The sequence below is a fragment of the Nelusetta ayraudi genome, unplaced genomic scaffold, assembly GCF_046127955.1.
Source record: "Nelusetta ayraudi isolate G7.1 ecotype Tasmania unplaced genomic scaffold, CSIRO-AGI_Nayr_v1 ptg000053l, whole genome shotgun sequence".
Lineage (NCBI taxonomy): Eukaryota > Metazoa > Chordata > Actinopteri > Tetraodontiformes > Monacanthidae > Nelusetta > Nelusetta ayraudi.
Window position 1 is genome coordinate 3,832,461 of NW_027466103.1, and position 25,706 is coordinate 3,858,166.

General features: G+C 44.4%; 2 protein-coding genes across 6 annotated transcripts in view; both read right to left on the reverse strand.

Annotated features, from left to right (window-relative positions):
• Nucleotides 1–12,290, reverse strand: part of shisal1b (shisa like 1b) — a 44,081-nt gene extending 31,791 nt beyond the window's left edge. For 2 of the 5 annotated variants that reach the window (XM_076038109.1, XM_076038107.1), the window contains exon 1: nt 11,951–12,285. The gene's annotated coding sequence lies outside the window, so the exon portion shown is untranslated. Of the gene's footprint in view, nt 1–11,209; nt 11,590–11,950 lie in introns of those variants that run through there. The other 3 variants (XM_076038104.1, XM_076038105.1, XM_076038108.1) reach the window with 3 other exon arrangements.
• LOC142896435 (uncharacterized) overlaps nt 1–25,706 on the reverse strand; it is a 393,522-nt gene that overhangs the window by 6,129 nt on the left and 361,687 nt on the right. The window lies entirely within an intron of this gene.

Below are 25,706 nucleotides of genomic sequence, written 5' to 3' on the forward strand. Positions count from 1 at the left end.
ATATTAATAAAATGCAGTGCAGAGAACTTGGATTACGAGGAGATATTTCATATCTTACGTGAGGCGTCGTGGTGATGCTGATCTGAGCTTTGATTTGTTGTTTCCAATTTACTTTCAGGCAAGGAGGAAATCCAATCCTGTAATATCACATTTCACTTAATGTCCCTGGAAAGCTTTTGCAGAAGCTTCTTTATGAGTCTGATTTTTATCTCGCCAGTGAGTGATGAGTCGAGATAAAAGGGGCTGTTGGATTCATAAGCCGTCTCTAAGTGGTCAAAATTATTGATAGTCAGATAAAAGAACAGCGTGCAGACTGCCAATAAATCATGCTGGACACACATTACGCGACTGCGCGACAGAAAAAAAGATTCACAGCCGTCGAGGCTTGAGACATGATTCTATTAAAAATGTGTGGATGTGTAGATACGGTTCATTTACACAAGGCTACATTAAAATGTGAGTGACATTCAGGAGGTTCCTCTCTTGTTTACGCTATCTGTCACCTGAATAAATCTTCCAGATCAGATGTTCTAAATAAAGTCCCGAGGCGTCGACATTGTTTTGGTCTGGTGGCTCCGTGTTACTCAGGAGACGTTTACGTTACACGAGACTAGAGAAGAGTGGCGACGCACAGTAATTGGCAAACGCAACAATGTCGTGCATAGGGAGGAAAAAAATGGCCATCTTATAGAGAGAAAAAAAGAGAGTTAGTGGATGAAAACACAGCGGGGGGGTTACCATAGTGCTTGTCGTGGAGACTTTGGGCTAATTTTAAAAGACAGTGGAAGCAGCCAGTGAGAGCGGTGGCCACCTCACCCAACGTGGTGGTCTGTCTCTGTCTGCGGCCTGGTAACGGTTTGTTAGACTAACACACGGCCCAGATGAGAGGAGCCGCTGTAATCAAACTAAGATGTGTTGCGGGCCTGCTGCGTCTGTACCTGCCCAGAGCTGTCGTCCTGATGAAAACCACTGTGGCTGCCTCTCCGCTCTGTCTCGGCCCCTTTTATTCATGATGAATTTGGCCGACCACCAAGGGGACGGAAGCGTAGCGGACGCATTCCGCTGCTTTGTGCAGACGGAGAAGCCGTTGCAATGAACTGGTAGCGTTAGCGGCGGCGGCGGCAGCAGGGCGTCATTATCTGAAGACAATCACCTCGCGGGAGGCTTTGAGCTCATATCTCTTCGGGGGAAGCTCAATATCCATTTGAAAATAAGTTGCTCTTCAGCGGCACAGATCAGAACGCTGTTCGTTTCACGTCGCCGCACTGCTCTGAGTCGCAATTTCAACTTGAGAGAACATCTCGCATCGCACCGCATCGCCAAAATAAAACGTCAGCCAGACAGGAGTGGTTTTACATATTTCCTCCCCTCCTCTTGGTTGACTGAGGTTCGCCCTTGTTTCTCAGTCCATGTAGCCATCCATGAGTTTCACAGACAGGTAGCCATGTGCTCCACGAGGATGAAAAAAAATCTCCACACTGTCCAGCATGTTTTTACGTCATGTTTTTAGACAAAAAAAACACCTCCAACACCGACTGCTTTCATGTGAGCAGCGTAAGATTGGTGACAACATGACACAGCAGTACTCCTCCCCGCAGTACTCCCCACCCCCCAACTCCTCAGATAGTTTATCTGTTACACACTGCAGTGTTTGGAATAACTTTGCGTGAGAGGCTTTCCGTGTCTTCCTCTGAACAGCCTCGCAGCAGTGTCTCCTCCTCGCTGATCTCTGTCCAGGCTCATATGAAGGTGACTCCCGGCTGAGAGGCCACAGCCAAAGGCTGCCTGGACTCTTCCGTCTTTGCAGCTCACACTGATAGCGCTGAGTAGCGTGAACTTAAAGAGGGTGCTTTGTTTTGCTTTCAATAACTTTACTGGCGGGGAGCAGCAGCAGCTGCGAAGGGACGATCCAGCTAATGAGACAAGCTGGAGCCCCGTAAATTGAACAATAAGATCTGAAAGTAGCTGAAAACAAATGCACTGTCAACAAAGATGCAGCGCAACAGAGACATGGATATCACTCGAAGCAGAATGAATAGATCGGCCAACGGTTTATTGATAAAAACATTAAAGTAAAGCAGAGGGGGGGAAAAAACAGCAGCAGTCACTGTGCAGCTTCTGGCTCCTTGATGTCTAAATATTTAACTCTGAGTTCAGTTATTGATCAGTCAACAGCCAATTAATTAGCAGCCCTGCAAGACTGCAGTGCGAGATCCACTTTTCACACTCTGTCAAATAGTTTTGATCATTTAAAATTGATCAAAGAACAATTTAATGAGGTCTGCTCAGGCGCAGTTCTGGAGCCCATAATTGAATCAGGTGATTCTCTGTGTACATGAGGTTTCCACACCGTGAGACATAAGATCAGCATGAGAATACTGGAGAGAACTCTTCACTGGATAAAAACAGACTCTGGTTAGCGTCATGCTTAAAAGGTTTTCTCACTGGCCAGCCTATCACTATCTTTGCAAGTAGAATTAAGTTAATCAATTAAGTTATCAATGTGTCAAGCATTTTGTGTTCGCTTGTCCTTTTTTGTGGCCTACAGTGGGTATTACTGTTGGTTAGGTCAGAAAAATGAAGCAATTTGGGGAAAGAAAATGCTGTTACTTATGTTCCCATCCTGTGACTCATTCATAAAGGGACTTGATGCAAATGAAATGATAATGAAAGTAGTGGGAGCTGCAGCCCTACTTTTGAACCAGTCCCCGAGGCTCTCTGTGTTCAAAGGTTTACTGGCGGCGGCTGAGAGGAAAGGCTCCGGAGAGCTGAGCGGCTAAATGCCACTGTGCTACTAGTCAGGCTGTGATAGTGAAGTCGCTGCCGAGGACGCAGAAAGCCTTCCAGGAACCCTGGTGCGGTTCCATCAAGGTTTGAGCCACCTGCAGGCGACACAAAGGGCCCCATCTGTCAAGGCATGCCAGCCTTGCCGCTCACCCTCAGTTTTCTTCACTGAGCGCGGCTGTGACTCACGCACAATAGCTGGACTCGTCTGGGCTCCGGGCTCAGAGACCACGTATCCTGCGGACGGTTTGGGTGTATGTGATGTGGACAGACGTGGCAGTTTCTCCCAGATACAATACATGCTTGGATTTGGCTTTAACACTTGGGGCTCACTTGGTTTCTCTTGGAAATGTTCCTCGACATCATCATCATCATCATCATCATCATCATCTTCGTCATCATCGTCGTCATCCTCCGCCTGACCCTCGGTTTAAAATAGCATCTACCCACAGACATATACCCTGGTGGGAATTCCAGCAATGAGGAAAGAGAAAATCATGACATGGGACAGTGGCTCACAGCAGGAGTGAAGCTCTTTGTTTTTCAGCCATCCTCAACCACAATGATCCTGAGAGAACACTAAACTAAACAGCAACAAGAAAAGAAACAAGCAGCGAATACAAAAACTCATCTGAGTTTTGTTTTGTTTTTATTTGCTTTTAGGGCCATATTATCAGAATCCAAAGATTCCATAATTAAACATCGTGGACAGTGACTCGACTAAAATTGATTTTGAGAGAAAGAGGAACATTTTTGTTTGGGGAATAAGGGGTCTTTCCTGATTGGTTCCCCCTCCCATACAAATTCTGAAACACTGTAAGCATGCTGTAGCTGACACAACAAGAAGTCCACAATCTCAAATATTATCATGGAATATTTGTGGGAAAATGTTTTTTGTTTTTCAAAAGTTGTGGCTGCATCAGACAGACAGAAACTCTTGTTGTTTATTGTCAACAAGAAATAAACTAAATTCTCGTACTCGACCAAGAACATTATCCCACTGAAACATCCTGTTTTGACCTGGACGGAAGAGTGGATGTGCAGAAGGAAGCATGTGACTTGAAGGGTAAACGGACTGGAAGAAATTGCAGTCTCGAGTGATTCTGAAAGCAGTGTATCAGAAATGCACGGGGTGTTCAAAAACTTGTTTTCCACCTGGGGATGTGCAAAGGCTTTGGGTGAAAAATAAGGAACGTGTGAAAAGGTTTAGAACAAGCAAACAGAACTCCACTTAACTAAAACAAAAATCTGTGGGTAAATAAATAAATAGTTAAATGAAGTAGTAAAAATTACGTATAGAATTCTCGGCTTAGAAAAATGTGTTTTAGGTTGTTTTTGAGTTAAGAAGAGGAAGATTTTTAAATGTGAATGTTGATTAAGCGTATATTTTTTTATTACTAATAATAAATTGCTATTGTTTTGATATATTGCCAGGAAATAAGGTTGATGCCGAAAAAACAGTGTACACAAATAGCCACAGGAGAATCCTCAAAAAAGAACAATGAGCCACGAGGAGGAGGAACTGAAATGAACCTGAGGATTATGTTAAAAAGAACTAAGAAGAAGAAGGCTGAAACCCCTTCGAATAAGCTCACTTTTATGTGTTGGGTCCAAAAGAGGCGCACGGGGGGGGGACGAGGGGCGTATTCACTTCAGCTCCAGATAACCTTCCTCAACAAATAATCTGTTTTAAGAGGTTTAGCGCCGCAGACCAAACCCCCAGAGACTAAACCCAGGAATAGCTGTGAGAGACACCAGCACACCTTCAGGCCTCAGGGGTCACGCAAGGGAAAATGCCATAAGACGGACGGACTCACGCTTTCCACTTCCATGCTTGTTTGGAAAGGGATGGGGGAATGCGAGGGGGGGCAAGCTAAGTGGACGCCCCATCCAAAAGGCTGGTGGTTCCTCTGCAACGCAGTTCTATGGCCCGTTAGAAACGCCTCTAAACTGCAAAGGAAAGCGTTTGTGGGCCGTTCCAGGGATCATTACTGGAAGTGTTGGTCTTCATGGTGGGATTACACCTAGTTAATGAGGCTGTCCCGGTGTTGACCCCAGCAAAAAAAAATAAAAAAAACTTATTTCATCATACGTAAAACCTCTGTGAATAACTTCCTCTGAAACACTCCCTAAGTGACGTTTGCCTTTAACCGCTGATACCGATGTTCCACTTTTTTTGGTCCTCCTATGCAGAGCTCGATCCAGTCATTGTGGAAAGGTTTCTCTTTCAAACAGACGATAGCTGTTGCCTACTGTGACACACTGATAATGTATGGACAAGATTATCACACGCAAATGTATTATTACTGGACTGATGGATTACAGTAACCCATTGTGTTCCGTGCAGAATTATACAATTTTTTTCTTTAGAAATGACTCAAGGATAAGAGCGTGTCTTTGTATAACACATGATTTCTCCCAGCGGCGGCCAAGCTGAGGTTCACACACAGTGTGTACAGTTAAAACTACAGGGGATTTTCTGATGCTAAAAGCTAAGAAACCAAACCCAATGTCCCAAAGACACACATACACTATTTCTGAGCTTTTCCAGTCTTGTAAGAACAACAACAAAAGTGTGGCTGTGTTTTTCACTGTGGTCCACCAGCAGCCCGCGGCTGTGAGTGACAAACCCTGGAGGTTTCCCCCCATGAGGGCTGCTGGCTCACAGCTGCTTAAGACTCGGATTGTCTGCTCCTCGCAGATGTGCAAAACTTTAAAGTGTCAAGTGATGAGGAGGGATTTGATTTTCGATGTAACAGACCGACACGTTGGAAAACTTAACGGCAGTAATTCTCACGATGAATGCGATGTCATCAGACGTTTGATTCTCCCCTTTCCCGCCGTGTCTGCGGCTCTGCACCTCCACCACAACAATGCCTTCTCGCAGCCGCAGCTGGGAGTTTCTGTAGAATAACAAGAAACAATCTGCTGGGTTGCGAGCTGTGACTAGATAACAGCGAACAGCATTTATGAGCCAGTTCGCTCAATGTCCCACGAATGAGTCAACCAACACAACCAAATGAATGGCACAACGCCTGAATTTGATGGACCAATTTTTTTTTTCTTTTTCCAGACGCCTCAGTGGCATATTGGTATTTCAAAAATACTCGACTCTCAACTTAAATTCTCATAGATCCAACTGAGATCCAATCTACTCGCTCAGTCCTCCCACCAGGGGGCCACTTCTTGTTGACACCAGCGATGCTTTTAAGTCATTACCTCCACATGCTCATTATTCAGGCATGACGTCTTCAGGCTGTGTTACAGCCACTGTCTGCTCTAGACTTTAGTCCACGAACCACCTGCCATATTACTACCACAGCCAAGTCTGCCAACAGCCCCTCACCTGTGTTTCCATTAAAAATCATGATCGGAATTAGGAGTCTTTTCCCTTCATGTATTTGTAATATAATTAGTCAATAATACACTCATTTAAACACGCTCATTTTGCTCTTCCACGCTGGATTCTATGGCCCTATATACATGCATCTTAATACATAAAGTCAGGCTAATTTAAGTATTGCACGTGCAATACAGAAATGCTAAGAGGTACTTTCAGTGCTTTTCATTACGATACGATACCGCCACAGTCTCTGTGTGTCCCTGGCAGGTGATGACTGACACACCGGGAGCTGGGGAATGCCGTCCTGAGAGTCTTGGTGCCATCGCTTCATCTTCACCACCAAGATCAGGGCGTAGGACTTGATTTAATGGCAGATCATGTGCCATTATAAACTCTTGCCCTCCCAAACATGGACAAGCACATTCTACATGGACCACCCCACCACTTGACTTTTAAGCCTATTTAAATTTTAGAATAATTTGATGTATACAACACAACATCTATTTATGTACATCTACATGTTTATATTGATATCCCTCATATACTTATGTGTGTTCCTCTATTTCTATATTTGAATTATTTATTTGTATATCTCTATATCTATATTATGAGAGCTTTGTTGTGAACCCTGCAACTCACTCTGGCCTGTCTGCCACTCTGGCTACTTCTGTTTCTCTCTCTCCCTCTGTCCACATTTTTTGTATTTGCTTCTCACCGCAACCCTCTGGAGTCTGGATCTGCTCTAGGTTTCTTCCCACAGGAGTGTTTTTCCTGGCCACTCCAGCACCTTGCTGCTCTGGGGGACCAGTTGGTTTTTCCTCTGCACTGAGCGCTTTGAGACGCCTTTAGATGTGATTTAGCGCTGTACAAATAAAAATTGATTGATTGATAATGATTTCAGTATAATTGAATTAAATATGTATATGAATGACAGAGAAAAGCAAAGTATGGCACAAGCAGCTCGTTACACAGCATTTTATCACCACAAGGCAAACATTTCAATTTTTCTGCTCCCATCAAACTGACTAAAAGACGCAAGTGTGGCGAAGACCACTACACGTTAGGTCTCATTGGTTCCACACAGCCCTGATCCATAAGGTGATGTAATGGAACAGAGGTTAAAAACATAGAGTGCGGCCTCTATTACCCCGGTCCGAGGTCAGACGCTTCCATGCCGAATAATTAGAATTGAGTGCAGTCACTAAAAATAACGAGTGGAGCCAGGCATGAAGATGCAAGTGTCAATATGTCGATGTCGCGGGTGCCGTTCCTGTTTTACAGGTTTCTGCCTCAGCTAGACCCCCGTCACCTTCACATCTGCATCTGAATATTCGTTAAGATGAGAACATAATAATAATAATAATTACAAATAAGAGTCCAAAAGCACCGGAAGCCTCAAAATAACATGGCAGGGTCAGAATCGCAAGAGCCGCAGAAAAATATTTTTTTAATCTCCTTCTCATTCATGGCGACCAGGGACAAACGCACGCAAAGTAAAAAAAAACAAAAAAACTCCTTCATTAATATTCGCCACAGCCGGCGGGTCAACCTGTGTCTGAATGTTAACAGCTTCTTTATTCTTTGGTTACTGCTTCATGCACACCAGCTCAGTAGCTCCTCGAGATGAGGAAAGGCCTTCCAGATGACAAAGAAAAACATTTTCCCACCACTTTCACCACTTCAAATAAATAAATAAATAAATAGATGAGTAAAATAAATAAATAACGCTCAGCTCTAAGCACTGCGCATATATCATGCATGCCACTTTACACGCTGACATTTTCATGCAATGAAAACATTTACTTTGTCGGCTGCAAAAAAATAATTAATACATTAAAATACAAATACCAGAACGTGTCCCTGTGTGTTGGCGTGGACTTGCGCGGAGAAGTTTGAAGGTCAAAATGTGCCGGCAGAGGGGGCCAGGATACACACGGTTAGCACACGCAGCCGACCGCTGCTATTAGCATCGACGGCTAAACGGGAGAGAGAGAGAGAGCGAGAAGTGGCTCTGTGACGGCTGCTGATGGTGGTTTACAGCATCCAAGTACACAGAGCGCAAGTGCCTGTTGCTGATGAGTGGCGACAGGGCACGTTTGTGTGCATGTGTGTGTGTGTGTGTGTGTGTGTGTACGTGTGATTCACAGACCTCTCCTAGATTATCATCTATTCACGGGAATCTGATATGGCTGGGAGAGCAGCTTCAAAGGCAACCGTCAGGAACCTTCATCAAGGAAACCTGCTTCTGTCACCCTCACACTCATTTCCTCGCCTGTGCGTGCGCACACACACACACACACGAGGCCTGTATACACACTTATAATCTTAGACACTCTACAGCAAACACGTGCAAATGCACACATCAACGCTAATATTTGCATTTTTTCCACCACCCCTCTGTGTGTGTGTGTGTGTGTGTGTGTGTGTGTGTGTGTGTGTGTGTGTGTGGGACGGGGGACGGAGCAAAAGCTCAAGAAAGAGATGTCACAGCGAAGGCAGCGCAAAGGAAAACCAGTGCAGACCTTTCTGCAAGAAGAAGAAAACCAACAACGAGAAAAACAACCACATAGCTGTGCACTCGCCGGCTGCTGACATTCTGCTGCTTAGTTTCAGGTGGAAAGTGTAATTATTTGGCTGCTGCTGGTGTTATTAACAAATTATACTCTCAGTTGGAAACTGTTCAATATGAATATTAGTGGTGGTGGTGGTGGTGGTGGTGTGTGTGTAACGAGCACTCTGTAAAGTCTTTGTTCCGTTCAGTTGTGCAGACAGACTAATCTCACTCTTGCAGCTCCGCAGCTGATTTTCCAAACTGTGCTGGTTCACTATGATATAACACATCCATAGGACAACGCCAGGACGGACCAATCGGCTGAGTGAGAGCAGAATGGGGAAGAGTGTGCTCATGAGGTCAGAGGTCAGTTGGGTTGAAGCCTGCTCAGTACCATAATTGGATGCTTTTCCGTGTCGTCGGGAGAGTTTCTAGGCGTAGAGTGAACGACCAATCAATAACTCAACCAAACTGGAGCCTGACGCTGGCGGCGTGATTAACGCTCTGCAAAAATGGGTCGAAAGCAGTTTAAAATTCATGACTGCTCTCTGCTTCAGTGTCCTTCCTTCCAACTTGTGGTTGTTGGATGTTGGCTTTTCCTTCTTTTATGGAGGTGATTAGCACGAATATCAGGAGATTTATGACGACGAGGCAGACCAAACAACTACCCTATTAAAAAAAACAAAAAAACAAACAAACACTGGAACAGTGTGTGACTATTGGAATATTTTTGCTGGACAAATAATTTTTCATGGAAAAAATGATAAAAAGATTCAAGTAGATTACTGTTTGTTGCGGCTCTATGAATTTGATGGAGTTTTTTTTGTTTTTGTTTTTTTTGTAAAAGCAGCTTTTTCACAACTGACTGCACCTTCAGTGTTTTTTTTTTTCTCCGATGCCTTAAATTCTGTAAAAAAAAAAATGTAACGTTTACATTCAAACAGATACGGATCTTTGCAGAAACTGCACGGTTGACCACTCAGTTACGATAGACGAGGCGGCGGTTTTGCCGAGAACATTCTCTGTGACATTTGGAAGGAAAGGTTACGCTGCCGACAAAACTTCCAATTGGTGTTTGCCAGTGATAAACCCGCTTCAATTCAACCGTAAAGCACAGCTCAAGCCGGAGCTGAAATAACCTGCGCCCGGCCGCTGTTCTGATTGGTCCAGATATTTGGAGGTGAGCGGCGCCCATAGTGGAGCAGAGACACCCTGAGTTCAGCCGGCGTGTCGGGATGAGAACTCCCGATGATACCGCGCAGTTGTGATAATTACGGCCCTTTTTTTTTTTTACGCTCAACTTTAATGTGTGAGATGCAGCCGGTGAGAGAAGTTTTCCCGTGTCAAGCGATTGTCTGCATCTGCACCAGCGGCGACGTCGACTCCGTCTGGTTGTCTCCTCTGAATCCCAAATGCTCCTCCGTCAAACGGCGGTCACGACGCCCACCCGCACGCGCCCGCGTGCGCGCGCATGTGTTATCGGGAAGGAAAATGCAAGTGTGTGCACTTTTCCTGCACAAATTAGTTTTAGTGTGTGGATCCACCAAATAGAGATTAACACCCTCTCAATGTCAAGGACTCCTTCTCTAAGGGGAAAGTCGCTGAGCCGGTCATGGATGCACTTTTGTGTGTGTGTGTGTGTGTGTGTGTGTGTGTGTGCGCGCGCGTGTGTGTCTGTGTGTGTGTGTGTGCACGCGCTAAGGCCTCTACCGAAGACTTACGGCCAGTCTTGACCACTGCGACCTCACTCACTGGAGGCCACGATGTGACATCACGAGAATCCGGATCCGAGTGGCTGCGCTGCTCTGCCTCACTGAGCCTTTCTGAATAGAAACTGTGTAAACAGAACCTGGCGAGAGCAGATCAGCCATAAGTGAATGGACGACGAGGCCGCACGGCCCGGCCATACCTCCTCTCCTGTGTTATAACGCACACACATACACACACACGCACGCAGCTCCGAGATACAGCCCCCGCCGTCCTCCACCTCCAGTGTTTACACTGAGAAAACAATACGCTGCTGCGCTCCGCTTGCTGTCGCTTTATTACATTTTTAATCAAACTGAACCTCGACTCCCACCTAATCTTTGAGAGAGAGAGAGAGAGAGAGAGAGAGAAAAAGGAGCTTTTGTTACCAAGAGCCAGAGGGGCCAACCTGAGTGTCTCCAGATAATGAAGAATGGCTTCAAGAAAACTCACAGACAAATAATGAACATAATGGTGCCTAATTGGTTTCGGAGAGAAATACATTTTTTCAATTGTCTTCTGCGACAACAACAACAAAACACACACACACACACACACACACCGCCTGAACAAAAGAAGGGACTCCCGGGGGAGCTTATTTGTCACGCAACCATTTGTCCGCTCATTGCAGGAAGGGCACCAGAGTTCACCCAGGTAGGAAAAGGAAGAGGAAAAAAAAAACAGATTCTGAAATGAAAATTTCCTCTCCTCAGTCTGCCTCTGGCTGAGTGAGTGAGCCGTAAATAATTTCTTCCCACTGCTGAAAATTAAATGCGAGGACTCACCTCAGAGACTCACTTCTTGCAACCAATCGCCAGTGCCCGTCGGTGTGCGCTCGTGCACACGCGTGCAGCCGGTGCACAAAAAGAGCTCCTCAGAGCTCACGACCTGCGGCCCCCACAGCCCATTTCATTACAAAAAAAAAAAGGGTCTGTTTTTTGTGTGTTTGTTTTGTTTTTTTTCCCCCTTCGCAGAGGTGCAGGGTTCTGTGGGGAACGGGAACAAAGGGAATCTCCCTCCTGCTCCAGTGCGCCGCGGCAGAGAAACAAAAATCAGACCTGCTGCCGCCGTTCCGCCCGTTTCCAAGTTAGCGGCGGTGCCGCCTGCCACTCTGGTTTAATTGCCTCCTGTGTAAAAAGTGACACCACATGAGAGGGGAGCTGTCCCTCGCCTCCTCCTGCGGCTCCTCACCAGACGAGTGAGGGAGAGAGAGAGAGAGAGAGAGAGAGAGAGAGACTCCACCTGAGGAGGCGCACGCTGGAACACCTCTGGGAGAATCGCACAGCTGGCTGCGCCGGCCCCAAAGTGAAACTTCACGGAGCGATTTAAAAGGCTGACAGCGAGGAAAAAAATCAATTGAAACTGGAGGATTTTTAATTGTGCAGAAAAAAAAGTCAAGAAGTAGAATCTAGTGACGTGCTTTTGGTGAGAGTTAGAAATAGATAAGGAACACATGGACACTAAGGTGTGTGTGTGTGTGTGTGTGTGTGTGTGTGTGTTAGAGGGACGCGGCTCTCCGCACTAACCTTGCTCTGTTCCAGCATGGAGAGGAGAAGGAAGCTCCCTCCGTCGCTCCCTCCGTCGCTCCCTCCCTCCCGGTGGTGGAAGATATTCACCACCCTGTTGCTCCTCGTTTCCGCTCCCTTTTGTTGCCGCCTCTTCCTCGCTAATAGATCCTCCTCATCTTCCGGGGCTGTGGGGTCTGGAATGAACAGCTCAGGGGGGAAAGCCGGGCGGAAGGGAAAGAAAAACACCGGGAGGAAGAAAAGAAAGACTCCAGTCGCTCCTAAGTCCGCCTTGGCTGTGTTTCCCCCCCGATCGTCAGAGCACAGCGACTGAGTGTGAGGGAGGGGTGGAGAGAGAGAGAGAGAGAGAGAGAGGGAGAGAGGGAGAGAGGGAGAGAGAGATGAAACGACACTGGGTAAGTGGGCGAGTGAGAGAGAAAGTGAGAGAGGGAGGGAGAGCTTGTGTGTGTGTGTGTGTGTGTGTGTGTGCTGAGGGGAGATCCTCTCTATACTGTATGAGCTGCAGCTTATCTCACTGTCTCCTCTGAACGCTCTGCTTCCTGGCAGAAGCCACAAGGTCGGCTGCTTTTACAGTAACAAGACTCCATTTCCTCAGGCGGGGCTAGGGGGGGTGGGAAGGGGATAGACTTCCTGTCATCACACTGCAAAAAGAAAACATAAATAAAACAAAACAAAACAAAAAAACTTTGCTCATTAATGACATTACTTTGAATTTTAAATATTCCTACATCCCCCGAACTCTTCCCTACGTCTCTTTTTCTCTCTATGATTTTGGACACGATAAAAAAAAAAAAAAAAAGACATCCTCACTGATGATGAGTCTCAATCAGTCCACTGACTGAGAATGTGGCTGCATTTTCATGCGGGATGAGGGGTTGGACAAACACGAGCGAGCAAACAAGCAAGCAAACAGGCAAGCTGTGGCGGAGATAGAGGCGTAATTTGCATGCGCCAGGAATACAAATGGCACAGTGAACTGAGGCAGTGTGCACTAAGGAATCAGAGCCACCCGACGCTCCCGCTGAGTGCACAGGAAGTCGGCTTCCCGCCGCCACCAGTGGGCGGCAAAGGAAGAAAGTTGTTGGTTCAGAAACATCTGCTGTTTTAACAGGTAACTCTGATGTGAAACACAGATACTGAGATCAATTATTTAGCTGGTGCAATAAGAAAAGTCAAAAAGTGCCCATTAGCATTACTATTTTAGGGAAGGAAGCTCTCAGCAGGGAACTGAAGTTTTGGTGCCACCGCTGTCCAATGAATAATGTAGGAAATTGTTGTCGTTCAAAATTCCCGAGATACATTTTGTTGTAGTTTGAAAAAGCGTAGAGCCGAGGAAACAGCTTGCGTTGCTCAAGGGCAAAATGGGGAACGGTAGCGTGCGGCTCCCGACTGCGGTCGTCGATACCAGCGGCGCTCGACGTAGCCAGGAGGACAGAAGTGTGATTAGAGTGACACGACAGCAAGGAGAAACTCTGCTGGGGAAAAGAGTGGTTCTGTCTCCCGAGTGCAGCAACAGCAGCAGCGGCAGCGGCAGCAGCAGCAGCAGCAGCAGCAGCAGCAGCTGGCGAGAGCGCAGGGACAGCGAGTTTCTCCGACTCGCGGCTTTTCTTCTCCGCCCAGCGATTGATGATGTCACAGCAGAGCAACAAAGAACCCCCGTGGCTCCCTAAAGGGTCCCAGCAGCTGTGCTGGTCAATGCTGGTGTGACACTGTGGATCGATGGGGTCAAACCCATTGGTGAGGGAGGGTGGGCCAGGGAGGGTGAGCCGGAGAGGGTCGGGGGGTGGGATTCCTAAATAATCTTGATAAAGCGTCCAAGACGTTAGGAGCGAGAGGAGTCAGGGGGACACTTCAGAGTGGCAGGGAATCACTCCCGGGGTTGTCAGGCTGAGCCGTTAACTGTAACCAGGGACATCGGCCACAACAGTTCAGGTTTTATCAAAGAAATCCATCCGGTAAAGAGTTTGTAGGAGGTGCGTGGGAGAGGGAAGCAGCTTTTGGAAGGTGATTGGAATTGAATGGAATAGAATAGAGGGCGACACAGTGATGCAGTGGTTAGCTTAGCGTTGTGGCCTCACAGCAAGAAGGTTGTGGGTTCTCTTTAGAAATGACGCTGACGAAAACATTGTCCCGCTTTACCTCGTTGACTCCGCCCACGGTCTCGTGATCACAGAGAGCAAATGAAAACACAATCGTACCGAGGTGTGGCGTACTGTGGCGAGGCGAGGCGAGGCGAGGCGAGGCAATGAAAACATGCCCTATGTGGCCCTGTGATGAAGTGGCCACTTGTCCATAGTGTCACCCTGCCTTCGCCAAATACCAACTGGGAGAGGCTCCAGCAGACCCCCAAGACCCTGAGTGCAGGAGGAAGCAGGTATTAAAGATAGATGGATGGGTTGTTGGAATAGAATAGAATGGCACATATATATATATATTATGCAAATGTGCCACATTAGGGAAATTTGCATAATTACAGAAGAACCTTATTTTGTTCCATTAAATGAAATCTGTCAACTGCAGCCTCGCCGGGTGTCGTCAAAGGCCTTCAGTTGGTGAAAGACTCTTGTGTGTCTGTAACTCAACTCCTGCCATATCCAGTCAGGAAGTGGTCAGCTGTTGACCACTGAGGCAATGCTCATTGCTATGCTTAGCTCCTTCTGTAATGCTTCCATTAATCCCTTCAATTTAAACTGTCAGGACTTCTACCATCACTTTCTCTCCGCATTCTTTCTCTTCTTTTGGGTCTCTTAGCAGCTAAATGATCGCAGTAGTTTGGTCACAACTAAAATGACTAAAGGGGATTGTGAAGCCGATTTGGAAAAAAAAATTGAGTGAGCGACATTGTAGAGTCACAATCTGGGCGATCCAGCTGCTCAACGAGGTCACGAGGAACCTGCCATCCCGGCCACGCTCTTCAAAGTGCTCCGAGGACTTGCAGAGAAGAAGGCGGAAGGAGGTTTTTTGTAACACGCGATGACAAGTGACAGGGTGGATGACGGTTTAAGGTTTGTATTTGCTGCGATGTACGTCTGTGTGTTTGCATGTGTGTGCTAAACATTAACGGTAAAACTGGCAACAATCTCATAACCATCACTAAAGCTAAAAAAAAAAAAACAACTTCTTCTTCTACTTCTACAGCTGCGTTGAGTTTGACCCATCTTCTTTACAAGCCTTATGAATTATTGAGCAGCTAATAAGTAGATGGGAAACAAGGTCATGATAAATAAATGTAAAGCCAAAGAGAGGAGTTGTGGGGGGCGGGGGGTTTAGATGGGCGGCTGTGCCAATTGTTTTCTCTTGGTCATGTGACTGTCAGTGAACACTGTGACGCAGCATCTCGTGGCGCTGCAGACACGGTGTGAAGGTGTGAACTTCACCTCCTGGTCTGAGGTATTCAGTTGCGCTTGCGACAAAACCCGGCACTTGAAATGCCTTCAGAGCTCATCAATAATACAAACAGCTGTCAGCGTGGAGGCGGTCGGCTCACTAGCTTCTTTTTTTTTTTTTTTTGCCAAAGCCACTGAAATGATCCTTCCTTGATGCTGTTTTTCTGTCTCTGTTAAATGTTCCTCCTCTCCTCTGGGAGAGTCAAATGACAGGAGGTGCTCTGTTCAGCCAGGCCTTTCTCACCTATTTCAAGCTCAGGGAGGTTTCTTTAAATCTTTTAAGGAGGCGCTAAGAATGAAGAGGATCAGCTCTTCACGGCCCCGCAATTAAACCTGCGGGAGTATCTGACAGGGACGCCAGTTGAACGCCTTCGATTTTTGTCTTTTTGCGTTGCGTTGTGCTTCCCGGGGCAAGAATGAGAAATGAATTTCTGAAAAGTGACGTTTCTCGTGTCCTTTCCACCTTTAGTTCTCTTTCTACAGTTTATTTACCTTCTAATAACATGGCTGATTGGAAATAAATGTAGGTTCCCAGTGCTAAATGTAGCCCAGCTGTGAATTAGAATGGTACAGCTGATGCTATATAGTCCCATGGCGATATAGTGGTGAATGTTGCTGTAGTGTAGAGCTTCTCTCGGGGGTCCTGCTCAGGCGCACGAGATAGAGGTCAGCCGAGGCACTGGGACTTGGACAAATCCCAGCGAGTCATTTTGTGTCCTTTGGTCTTTAGATGGATGCTGCTCATGGAGAAACCTGCATTTTTCATGGCTCCTAATGACTCCACTAATCATCAAACGGCATTTAGGGATATTAATCTACGCTTGCTTTATTCGGAGCAAAAGGCCAGCAAGTAAGGATTAAAGTTGACCCCTTTAATTTTCCAAAATGAGACGGTGCTGCAATAAATCACCACTCTACCGCGAAAGGAAGCTTCTAGAAGCACATAGTGCAGGATTGCTTATTGAATGCTACTGTGGTTTTGTGGGTAAAAGGGGCGGGAACGACAGATGCATGGGGTCCCCTGGGAGACACGGCCAGTTGAAGGGCTCGTGGGGATTCAGTGCTAGCTTCGCATATTGTAATTAACAGAGTGCCATCGCTTGTCAATTTGTCAGTTTGTCACTTTACGTCAATGCTGAAACAAACAAAAGCAATTCCTCAATATATGGATCCAAAAACAGAAAATAATAATGACAATACTAATAATAAATAATCTGACCTCTGTGATCAACACCGGAAGGTGCCATTCCCCTCATTAGCTAAAATTACAGCAAAAGGTCACAAGATCATCCACACAGACTTTGCGCTCATTCTCCGACCAGGAAAATGTTCTAATTGCCTCGTAGACGCTGTCGCTTGTTGACACCCTTCAAGCCCCATCGTGAACGCAATGGGGTGTCACTTAACATCGGCAATTACAAGATCCAGTCGTGAACTACTTAGCCATGCGAAAAATATTGCCCCCCCCCCCCCCCACCCCCACCCACACCTCCCATTGCCCACCCCCTCCAAAAACAAACACAGCCAGTGGAGAGAATAATAGCCGCGCTGATGATGGCTTCTCTGTTTTCTCGGGTTTAATGACTCGTCCTTTGCCAAACAGCTCAGTGTTTCATCCACGTCAATCTCTCGAGGGGATTATGGATGATAGTGCGGGGAAAAAAAAGGCTGGATTGCATAAGTATCAGTCACATTTCACTGATGCAGGCTGCAACTTTTAATTGGGTTTATTATTTTTTTATTTCTTTATGTCGGATCTGTTGCTGGGTGAATTGATTTTTTCAGTGATTCTGTTGAGGAGTGAAAGCTGCGAGCTGTGTGACTATTTTCTACTTTTGAGCTCTGGCTTCTGACAGGCTTTGACGCCCACTTCCACTGTTTCACTGTACCAAACCAGTCGCAAGCCCAAAAAAAGACTTCAAATTATGTGTGAAATGATAAATTGTTACTGGCAGCACTCTGAAATTAGCTTCGCTCGCGCACCGACACCCTGAACTTCACACTAACAGAGACCGAGTCTTTTGGGAATGTGATCATTGTGTTTGTTTGATTTGAAGTAGGAAAGTATATATAGAGATACAGTGGTGACTGTTATTATTGTTATTTTCAGAAGTACAAGTAGTAGTAGTAGTATTGGTAATTTGTTAAGTATTTAAGACTAATCTGCTTCTGAATGTTGTGCATTGAGTAAGAGATACAAAGATGACACAGTCCAGGAAATTGCACTCACTCATGCGATTTAATTACAGAAGTGCCATTAATCAACTTTCATAAAAAAAAAGAAATGCCTAGAAAATTAAAAAAAATCTGACTGCTCTGAACTGATAAAACTAATTCCACCCCCCAAAAAAATCAATTCACTTATATATATATATGTATATATATATATATATATATATATACATATATATATATATATATATATATATATATATATATATATATATATATATATATATATATATATATATATATATATATATATATATATATATATACATATGTATTTATTTATTTATTTATTTTTTTAAGAAAATTTTTCTACATTCTTTTTACCATTCTACAGTGTAAGGGTTAGGGTTTCCTTCATTTTTGAGTGTCCTTCACTACCATTATCTCAACATAATTCATGGAACCACCTGATGGAGAAAAAAACTTTGCTTTATGACAATTGACAATTAAGAGATTTCATAGACTCCACTGGTCGAAGTTTTCCTCATGCACAAAAAGCAGAATCTTAGTCAAATAAAAGTCAATGCCACAACAGTCAGTTTTTACTGCCCAATAAAAAAAAAAGTTAAAAGAAATCACACATGCCTGCTGGATGCACAAATGTAACTTTAAAATGGAATTGCACACCTCAAGCCTTTCTTCTTCCTTTCCAATTGTAAATCAATTATTTGGTAACAAAGGCTCAAATATTTGACCAACATAGTCACAGTAAGGAGGAATTGGTCCGCACGGTCAGAAGACATAGAGCTGCTCGTTGTATTATTTAGTGCGCAGCTGTCAAATAGCACTTTTGCTCTTTTGATTCTCCCCTGTGTGTAAACAAGGGCCTTCGGCACAGACACCTATCATCATCTTCATCATCATCATCATCGAACGTCGCTCTCGAGCAGCAGTCACGGTCAGACTGATGAAAGCAGAGGCCCAAACTGGAGGTCCACATCCATTTTCCCAGGAGGTTTTTGGCGGAGAAGCTTTTAAAATGTATTTATGGGAACATCTGCAACAGACTTTTTCTTATGTGGCTTTCATGGCCAATGTTATGCTCTGTGAAGGTCATGAAGCCATGAAGCCTCACAATTCATTTTTTTTTTAGGGATTAAGAATGCTTTGTTACAAAGAAAATATCTAAAAAGAAAAAACAAATCTAAAAAGCAAAATCACGCCCTTTAATCAAGAGTTGTTTTGTGTGCAAAGTTTAAATCTTGTTACTTCACCGGCAGCCGTGACTTATAGTGGCCGATGCCTTCACTGGTAAATTGGTCCATGACAATTGGTCAAGGGACGAAATAGAGATTCTTACTCGGAAATCAATAGTTCTCTCTTCAGGCACCAGCAGCTGCAAGGGATTTCTGTTTGTGTGGTATGTTTTGTTGCTTGTTTGTATATTTTCTAAGGAATAAAACTGGTTGTAGAATGTTTGTGGAGAAATTTAGAAGCTTGAAGCTTCTTTGTGGTGGTGGTGGTGGGGGGGGGGGGTAGGGGTAACGGTTTTCATCAATTGAAAACGTGAAAGTTGAGTGGCAAAGATGAAAATGGCTTTGAAACCTGAAGCTCCTACTAAAGCTGAGGCTTCTCTAGCAAGGGGCTCCTAATTGTGTTTGTCGAGTGTACAGAAAATCCTTGCAGAGGACAGACGTTCACTTATGAAAGAAAAGGTTAATTTTAAAAAGCAATCAGTTGCGTTAATATTGAAGCACATTTTCACAGGACGGAAAACATTTTAGTTCAAAACTCTTTCAGTTGACGTGCAACACTGAGCACTCAGTGTTATAGTGATAAGCACTTGAGGAACTTTCTGTTTTAATACTAATGAGCCATTCCAGTTTAGTCCTCAGAGCCTGGACAAACCTACTGATGGCGTCAGAGCTAAGCGGCAGCATGTTCGACCATCTCAGACAATGATAATGTTGACAACTAGTCTCATTTGCATTTGCAGTATTCAATAACGTGTTTGTGAACAGTCTCACACAACCCATCTGTGAAAGCTTCTATATGCCAGAGTTAAACCAGGCGTGTAAAACCTGAACTGCGCTCCGAGTCTGAAAGCTCTTTAATGGAGGAGCGAGTTTAAAGCTCCACGCTCGACTCTTGACCTCAACACCTTCTGTCAAACTTTGAAGAAATCCAATTAGTTTCCTCCAACCCTGCAATGGCTCATCTTGCATTTCTGTTTATCAGCTCTCGGCCTCGGCGCCTCTAAGATCCCCCAGACTTCAGAAATATTTATTTATCTACAGCCTTCCTGTTCTTACCAAGGCTGAAATATAATGTCTGACGTCAGATTGAACTCAGATATTCCTCTTTTTATTAGGTACGTATTGGAAATTCCTTAAGTGAGAAAGCTGTATGGCAGTAATATGTTATTAATATTGTTATAATAACTGATATTAACGCATCTGGAGCGAGACAAAAACTGACGAGTTAAATGCTCTTGTTAAGATATTATAGTTTTTATAGTGTAACAATTGCCTTTAAATCAGAAGCCGTAGCATGCAGCCGCTCTGCTGAAATGACTCACATGAGAAATTCCCTCCCTGCAGAGAGACACTGAGGACATTTGCTTGCCTGGAAAAAAAAAACACAGACGGTTCTGCAAACATACTACAATTAAACTTTAATCAAATCCATAAAAACCCTGTTGTGTTTACTTACAAACTGATGATTTACCAACCATCAGCCCCTCAAAGATCCAGTTTAAATGTTCCACTAAATGAAACAGCTATTGTGAGCGCGATCTCAAAGTGTTTTGAGACACTGAAGCAAAAATGTAGTTTGTTTATTGTGGGGCTTCTGAAAATTTCTCTGTGAGGCCATCGACAGCAGAGAGAGAGAGAGAGAGAGAGAGACAGTCGGTGCTTCGCTATCTATTCTGTGTTTACATTAGGTGCTTTTAGAGACACATCCATCAGGTGCGACTGAAAATGAGGCTGTGAGGGACGCAGACACACAATGCACAGTTGCTGTGGTGACCGCGTGTCTTGAACCGGGAACAGACCTCTGTAACTACAACACTGTCACCGCACCGCACTCTTTCCTGGACAGGTTTACACAGAACAGTAACTTTGCAAGGTAACTGGCCTTTCGGCACGGTGAACCTCTCACAGACAAGTGAAGCAGCCCGACGCTCTGCTCTCCAAAAGGTCCAAAAACGGTACAGCGAGAAAAAAATGAACCTTGACACCAATTAGCGATGGAATGAAATTGGTGGTTTAGTCTGGAAAGATGAGAGAAGTCCAGTTTTGGATGCTAATATTTGTGGCACTATTCAAAAGTGTGCGCGTTAAAAACACACAGTTCTTACAAGCATATTTGCAGCCAGTTGAAAGCAACTGGCTAAACATGCTAACATAGTCAAACTTGTACACTAACATTTTAAAACATTCTTGTGTCAAGAAAAACCCTGACATCTCTGTCAATGCTGCCGTCATTGTAAAACGCTCTTATTTTCACAGTCGCATTCCCTTCACCGGCATTACATCCAGCTTAGGTCCAATCGCTGCAGAGGGATCGTCTTCTGTCTGAGCTCACATGGCTGCTCCCGGGTGCCTCAAATAACTTGCGGTATTGGGCAGCTGTAGTTTTCCACAACACTGGCCGTGCGCAGCCTCCATTTCCACTTCAACTGCAGTTGCAAATGTTTTACGTAAGCGATAATATTCATCGCATTAATTATCAGTGGCCATAAGGACCATTTAGCATCATTGTACAAGGTCACTGGGTTGCTACCCGACTTCTGTTCGGGGATCCTCCGCCTGCGTGTCTGCCAGCGTGAAATCAAGATGATTGAGGATGGGAACGTGGCTCTTTGAGCACGCTCCACATGATGGATGATGTGACCTCTGACCCCCCCCCCCCCGCCCAGGGTGTGTATTAGCATGGCAAAATCCTTCTGCCTATAGATAGCCTGCTCAAGCCGGAAGCCTAGAAATAGAACATGATAGGACATGGATCCGTAGTACTAATTAAAAATAATGGGATGGATCTAAAGCTCTCCAGGTTTTGTTTTGGGGGAAAGAAGAGGGGTGGCTATGCTGGGTGGTGGAGAGGGGGTGGGAGGGTTGTGTTTCTAACTGGGTAAATGATAAATACACTAGGTTCTGCAGGATTAGCATGGTTGTGAAAAGTTATTGCACTTGCCCAAAAACATGAGAAAAAAATGAATTAGTTAAAAACATAAAATAAAGGAAATTTAAAACTAACTTTCATAATGTAATAGAACAGAATAGAATAGAATAGATGTACCTTATTGATCCCAAATTGGGAAACTACACTGTTGCAGCACAAAAACACAATACAAAAATCAAATATACAGTAATAACAGTAATTCCAAGAAACATTCAAGTCAATGTATATACAAACAACCAAGAGCAGAAGTGCAAAAGGCAGTCAATATTGCAGTGGCAGGGATAAGCAAGGTTTTAGTGCAATATTTGCCATTGAGTCCAGAAAAGCTCCAGAAAATGATCTGTCACACCATGGGGAAGAGTTATAGAGGGTAATAATAATAATAATACTAATAAAAATGATTAAAATACTACTACTACTACTACTACTACTACTACTACTACTACTACTACTACTACTACTACTACTAATAATAATAATAATAATAATAATAATATTTCGCTAATACAGTCATACTTAGAAATGGCCCACTGTTAGTTGCAGGTACTGGAAGGAAACGCAACTCGTTAAGTTGAAGCACATGCACTCGTGCAGTGAAAAAGCTGCTGTCTGTTATGCCGTCGTTGCAGTGGATCTTCGCTGAACTTAAAGCTTCTGTCTAACAGGGGTGATGGGCGTGACTGGACACGCGGTGCAAGGTTGTACACACTGCCATTCGTCTTCCGTGAGTGCGTCAACGTCAGGTTGCATCCAGGCCGGCTCTCAATCACAGCCTGACTGATTAAAGTCCCCCTCTGTCCACCGAGCGACTCATGGAAGGTCGTGAAACCTTGGTGGCCGACACGACCTTGGAAAAAAATGAAACACAAGCTGCGCAAGTACTGTTTCTGTCGCTGTTTCTGCGTCTGTTTGGACCCGTGAAAATCAGCCAATGAGAATCGATGCTGAATGAGGAGTGCAACCTCTTGTTTTCTGTCTACTTTACCAGTAATGCAACAACTACAAACAACAAGAAAATATGCATCTTGTCTTGTCTGGGTGTCTTTTTACTTTATAATGCAGCCATTTAGCACCAGTGGACAACCAGTTATCTCAATGACACTCTAGACTTTGCTCCACATGTATTTTACTGTACATAACAAACAGGAGAAAATACTGTATATATTTCTGTACTGCTGTTTATGTACTTTAAGCATAATCATTGAAGATGTACGATGGCTTCGAACCACCAGTTATGGTGAAGTGCAATAACATCATATTAATAATGATGAAGAGAGAGAAAAAAAAAGCCCAAAATGAAAATAACAATACAATGTTAACACAGAATAATATGTAGGAAAATTATAATGCATCTGAGGCGCTGAGAGAAGCAAAGAAAGAAAAAAAGGACTGGCAGCGCTGACTCTGGATTTGTTCTTGTCTCAGCTGGTTAACATGGCATTACTGGCCATCAGCATAAAAACATGTTGTAAAAACAAAAAACGGTTTGTCTCATTTCTATGTTTATTCCAGCCAGTGTTTGTGTTTGGCTTCCCGACCCAAAGAAATGAAAAAAATAAAAGCCACAAAGGCAGCCAAGACTGAAACATCCACTTAAAGAGCAACTCTAAAATCACAAGCATTAGCAGGGGTATACAGGGATAAGCACAACAGGAAGAGACACTGAAGTGGCGTTCAAATGGTGGGATGTTAAGCCAGCGGATTGAAAATGAATGACTGTGAAAAGGGAGCAGATGAGCCATCGTGTCCAGCAATCCTGCACTCCCCATTTGTATGGCGGTCACATCCGACCAGTTTCCGTATTCCTCGCACTACTTTATTGCTTTTCAGAGAATCAACCTCAAATAGGACCTAAAAAAGCAGCAACTCTGGGGGCCCCCCCAACAAGGCAGCCATATGGGAGAGAGATTTTTGAGCAGAGTAGATTTCACACACCCATAACAGACCGACCTGTCATTTCTTGAAAAAGTGACGAGGGAGAAGGCGAAAAATCCAGCAGAGTGACAACTAAATATGACAGTCTTGGTTGTTTGGGGAGGAAACAGATCAGTTCACAAATGTTTACATTCAGATTGTAGAATTTATCGCACCAATGAAATAATCCTGTTCTCTTTCACATGATCCCTCCCAAATCATGAGGTATAGTCTAAGTCCTCCAATGTGAAATAAATATGGTGCCTGAATTCTCAGCTAGTTCTTTTTTCTCTCTCTGTGTTACACGACTTGAGACAATCACTCTGCCGCTGCATTCTGCCGGTTTCTAAGGGGGGAAAATACGAGTATGGCAAATTTTAATCCCAGTAATGAATTCAGACTGAACCAGGTGCCGAGTGAACGGTGCCACTGGGCCTTTTTTGGGGGGGAATGCGTTGAGAAATGGGCGAGATGTGCTTTGATTGTGAAAACACACAACAACAGATATATCTCCACTCGTCTCTTATCTGCGCTCACTCTTTGATTCCATCTGTCACTTCCTCAGACAGAATGCACATCCGGGTCTGTGCCTCCTCTATCTGCTCGTGTGTGTGTGTGTGCGCGTGTGTGTGTGTTCCTCGTGTCTAATAAAGAAGAAGACTGAGGCAGACTATCTCTTCCCTCTTTGAAATACGGGGGAAAGCAGATGAGGCGTAGAGAATCCGAACGGTGGTGAATCACTCAACATTATCTTGACAATTGGGAAGCGACCCGGACAGCCCTGCATGCAGTGGCGTTTGACCGTGCGAGGGCGATACTTGATGCTTTTCAACTTCCTCTCTGGTTACGTTTCAAGCTTTTCGTTCTGATTTGAAAATTTAGATTCAGGTTCAAACTATCTCACGGCCGATTAATGAGGTGATTTCTGACATTTTGACATTAGCAGCAATAAACAGCGTCTGCGCTGACTAAAAACAAATTGCTTGAGTTAACAGTTCAGGCTACTTGTGGACTATTTAGTTACTATTTAGAGCTGTGTTTCTTTACTTCAAAGAGCTACACCAAGTATCATGTGACCATGATACAGCTGTTAACACCAAAACAAACCCGTGCAGGCGAGTCCGCAGGGGCCTGCGTTGTCTTTAGGTACCACTCTTGTCTCTGAACTCAACACTGTCAGTATAATTATCTTTTAATCATATTTTTTAGACTTTCATTTCATTTTCAGATTTCTGGCCTTGAAAAAAAAAAAAAAAACTAGAGCAAATACTGAAGCTATACCTCTGTCTGTATCAGAGAGTAAATTCACGTCACACGCCCACACGGATGCACATAAATCGCAGAAGAAGAAAGGCAGAAAGCAAAAAAAAAGAAAAAGCAGAAGGAAAAGAAAGCGAGTAGGATTTGATTGCTTAGTGAACGGCTCACAGCAGATGAGGGCTGACAGCGCGCAGGTAAAGACGGGCAGCTGCCTTCGGCTCCGGCAGAGTGCGGGCGCCCAGGTGGAAATTCACAAATGCAAATTTAGTCCGTTAAAGAGCATTTTGATTATTCTTTTGTAAGGCAGCGTGGCAAGCGAGCGTTCCATCTTTGGTCTTCCGTCAGTTCCGCTCTTGTGGTGGGCGACGGTATCGTAACCGTGCAGTGCTGGTGCAATTAGCTCGGAGCGTCCTCCCTTCTCTTGTCTAATCTTATTCGGGGTAAAAACATGTGTTTAGTGGAGCTCACTGGAAACAGTCTGCATAATTTAGGATTAATAACCAAAAAAAAAAAAAAATCCAATCAGGAGTGATGTTAGCAGAGTTAAAGCTGCAGCTACCGAAGCGAATTAATCCTCAGGCCCGGCATCCCATGGATCACCATAATGGTTGAAATCCCAGGCTTGTGTCAAAAGTTATGTTTTTGTTCATCTCTTTTGAAAACACTCTTCAAATTTAAGACACGAGAAGGCTTCTCTGTGTTTTGTTTCAGGTCTACGGTTTATTTTTCTGAGACTTAAATTGTCCAAGCTAATAGTTTTCAAGAATGTTTAGAAAATTGTGATCTATGCTCTAGATGCTCTACAGTTCCAAAAAAAAACTCATTCCATTCCAGACATA